Genomic DNA, 4,310 nt, shown 5'->3' on the forward strand with positions numbered 1-4,310 from the left:
GCTGGGGCTGTGGGCATGAACCTGCAAACACTAATGCAGGCAAGTTGATGGGGATTGGGATGGGGTTGGCACTAAAGCATCATATAACTAAAACTCAGCTATGGAAAACTTACAAATCAGGGTTTTGATAAACTTTTAAATAAATAAAATTTTTAAAAAATAAAGACTACCAGAATTTGAAAAACTGAAAGAGGCTCCAGAGAAAGAAATATCTAAATCAGCCCCCTCAATTACCAAAACCAGAAGTTCTCAGGTCTGGCTTTACAAAAAACCTGGCAATTCATCCCTCTCTCTGGTATTCTGATTTAATTTGTTACAGGTTGGACCCTAGAAATAGGTATAATTTTAACCTTCTCAAGTGGTCATAAGCACTTCATAGTGACATGACGGGGTAGGAAACTTTCCTTACAAGTGGCCAATCCAATTTAATCTCAGGCACAATGTATGGTGTTCTGAATACCACTGGTGTGATCCCTGTGCACAGAACCAGGGAGCATAGAGCCAAAACAAAAAAAAAGCCTCTGTAGCATACATCCAGGTGATACTCACTGACCTATGCCTAAAAATGTTAAATATCTGCATACCATTCATCCAAATGCAAAGTATACATTTCAGGTGTGCCATCATCATTAGAAGAGTCAGTGGAGGGCTCAGAAATACAGAGCAATAAAACCTGAAGAAGCAAAACCAAGTTCCAAGAAAGCAGCAACAGCAAAAGCAACAATCACCACCACTGCCACTAACACCTGCAAAAGGCCAACAAGCCAACAGGCAAAATGAAGGCTGGACCGTTGATCTGAAGAGTTCTAGGAAATCAGGAATGAAGAACCTCGCCCAATGCAGTCAGCTCTTTTGCGGCCATTGTTCTCCTGACATCAGTGAGGAGGGAGGGAAAAAACATTGAGAAGGATGGGAAGGTAGGTGAACTCTTCATTCACATGAGTAAAAGGACTTTAGCTTTATAAGCTTGAAAATGCAAGTCCTAGCAGCAAACGACCAAAGTGGGGCAGACAATATGGCCCTCTGTGGAAAGCGACTGGTATAGGCTTTGCTTGTCACCGTGCATCCCTTCCAGCTGCAACCTTCCTCAGTCTATGCCCAGTGAACTGCCAGAGCTGGGTCAGATGGAGGGTGTTGTGGTCATTGTGGGTGACGGAGGAAGGCCCTAAGAAAGGGCACTGCTGAATCCTCAGGGGCATCAACTTCTCAGAAAGGTCCGGAGAGATGTAGCAGGCTCCCCTTTCCACCCACCTGATAGGACTCTGAGATGATGCCCACATACAGCCTTCGTCTACTTAAGCTCCCTCATGGCTATGATCCAGAGACACACACACGAATCTCAGACCTGAACAACTTGCTGCAGAAATGGCTCTGGACTTTGCAATGGGCTACTTTTGCCTGGCCACTCCAGAGGGGGCAGGTGCCATCCCTCCGCCTGCCCCCTAAGGAATCCCAGAGGCTGCAATCTTCTAGAACTCAGCAAAAAGCTCCGGGTCCGGGGTGGCGGCAAATGCCAGGCCTCACAGGACAGGGGAGGAGTTGGCCTTTCTCCTTCCCCCTACACAAATGGGACTCTGGGAATATGCCCATATATGGCCACTGTTACTTAAGCTCCCACATGGCCATAATCCAGGGACACACACACACACACACACGAATCTTAGACCCAAGCTACTTGCTGCAGAGATCTCTCCAGACCCTAATTATTAAAATTTTAGAATTCCTAATTCATAGCCGCTCTTGCAGCCACACAAAATTATATTTTATCCATAACAAGCAGTACAAAACAAATTGTCTAGCATTGCCTTTTCAGCAGGTATGAGTGGTAGTGGGACTGGTGTCACAATATCAAATGTAACCAAAGTAGAGGGAGTATTGTGCAAATTGTCTGCCACACAGGCAGGAGAAAGTGTGTGTGTGTGGGGGGGGGGGGGTGTTACTGGGGATTTTGGTAGTGGAAAACATGCACTGGTGAAGGGATGGGTGTTTGATGACTGTGTGATTGAAGCTCAAACATGAGAGTTTTGTTACTATACATCACAGTGAATTAATAAAAGAGGGGAAAAAAAGATGTAGCAGGCTCATTCTTATTAACCATATTTCTAGGTCTGTGACTGTGCAGCCTATGGTCCAGATAAATGATAAAGCGCAACTTCCAGAAAAGCCAATAATTAAGAACCAGCAATTTCACAAGGGACAGGAATGGCCACCCTGATGTGCACTGCCTGGCCCCTTGGAGTCTGAGCATGTCATGCGCTGGGAGGCACTCGAGATGGAGAAGCTGCAGTAGACCTCAACATCAAGGAAAATCATGAGAAGGTGGAATTGGAGGTGGAGGCTGCTCGTCATCAGTACCGGGTCAAGCTCATGAGGCAGACTTTGAGGAAGTGTCCGGAAGAATGTTGGAGGACGGGAGCGTTCCATAATCAAGAAAAGCAAAATCAAAAGCAACTGGAGCTCAGGCAGGAAGAAGAGCCGCAAGACAACAGGAAGGATTCAAAGGAAGCTTCCCTGATGCAAGAGAGCTGGAGACTCAGAAGGGCCAGATGGCTCTGTAAGGAGCCCCAGGCATAAATAATCGAGACTCCATGCCTCCTGCTCCTGCACCAGCTGCTACCCTAGCTCCTCTAGGACCCTCCACGTGATGACACAATCCCAGATGGAACCTTGGGATTGACCCACAATGACTGAGCACTTTGGCCAAGCTGCTACAATGGAAGGAATTGGCAGAACCCCTTCTGCGTTCAACAGTGTGGCTCCTGCCACTAAATTTTCTCCAAATGTCACTGCCACTAATAAAATTGCAGTGTCTAGTTTCAAAAAAACAAACATTAAAAAAAAAGAAACCCTTCTTTCACTAGCCAGAACTCTAATCTGGAAAAGTAAAAAGTATTACGAATTTCTCCCAATAGTTAGGTCATCCCTGCCTATATGACTCTAGGATGTATGCTGGGAGGGAAGATCATTACAAATCAATTCTGCCTGTATATTGTTAGATTCTGTCTAATGCATTCCTTAAGTCTCATATGATTACTGAGCCTAAGGGGGACTGTCACAAAAGGGTCCCAGTGAAAGCCCCGTTAACTTGATTGTTTGTCCATTCTTTGTCCATTTTGTTCTATTTGCCTACCCATTGTTTCCTGCAACACCAAAGACACTGCCAATAAGCCACAAACCAAACACACCCTAAGACCTTAGTCTCACTGTTCTATCACTCCCAGGTGAGAACTCAAGCAAAGTCCCGAGAGGTCCCAGATATAGGGCTGCTTCATAGCCAATATCTTACCTCCCAAAGAAGACATAGCCTTCAGAATTTTCATTTTAGTTTGGGGATTTTTATAACCTTTTTATCCTGGGTCGGGAAAACCCAGGGTGGCCCATTTGTCTCTGATGTTATTATTCTCATGTTCTCTTGATGGGCCCCGTACAATTGTGGGAACAGGGTTGCTGTATGCTAATGGGCAGTGGCTCATGGCCTTGCAGCACATTCTGGTGAATAACCTGTTTTAGGACATGGAAAGGCAGACAGGCGAGAGGACTGGCAATGAGTTTCTGGATATCATAAAAACCAATAACTATTTGGAGAGATCAAGATATAATCTGCAAAGTTGTTAACCTGCGGCTAATCAAGACTCAAGAGATATCACACCTCAAAATTCTGAAAGTTAGACCACTTCCTCCCCACACACTCTTTTTGAGACAATTCAGCAGGAACAAAGGCCCTGATAAGGTTCAAGAGGAAACCACCAGAATCCAAAATTCTTTTCCTTGAAAACACCCTAACTGCAAGTTTCAACAGAAAGCACATTGGCACATGTGGGACTCAAGCTTTCAGTGGCTGAGAGCCACCTCCCCTGGCCAGTACATGGCGATGAACTAACGAAGGACCAGGAATTGACAAACAGGGACTGGGTCCACGCCTGGTTGGTAAACAGTTTATTTTACTCTCCTCCCCTATGTAGTCCAATCTCTCCCCTTACAGCACAATCATAGTTGTAGTTTTGGTCATAGTCGCAGTCATCTTAGTTCCATATCCTAGTCTCCTCACAGACCTCAAAGTCCTCTACCAGTCCTTACCCTCCTCATAGTTCCCACTCTCCCCTTACAGCATAGTTCTATAGAAACCATGAAGGGGGGGGTGGTACACGTAGGTGAGGTTGAACATTGTCATAACAACGAATGAGGTAAAGCTACTCCTTCAGGGGAAGATCTAGGGGATTAACTCAAGGACAAAATCTGATCTGAGGGTTCAGCACTCCGGATTACTAGGAGATCCAGTGAAGGGCGAGATTCCATCCAGGGTGTATCGC

General features: G+C 45.6%; 1 pseudogene; it reads left to right on the plus strand.

The window, feature by feature from the left end:
• The first annotated feature begins 383 nt into the window (after nucleotides 1-383).
• Nucleotides 384-3,510, plus strand: LOC130022603 (non-POU domain-containing octamer-binding protein-like; annotated as a pseudogene).
• Nucleotides 3,511-4,310: the final 800 nt, after the last annotated feature.

This window comes from Sorex fumeus, unplaced genomic scaffold (genome assembly GCF_029834395.1).
Source record: "Sorex fumeus unplaced genomic scaffold, SorFum_2.1 ptg000020l, whole genome shotgun sequence".
Taxonomy (NCBI): Eukaryota; Metazoa; Chordata; class Mammalia; order Eulipotyphla; family Soricidae; genus Sorex; species Sorex fumeus.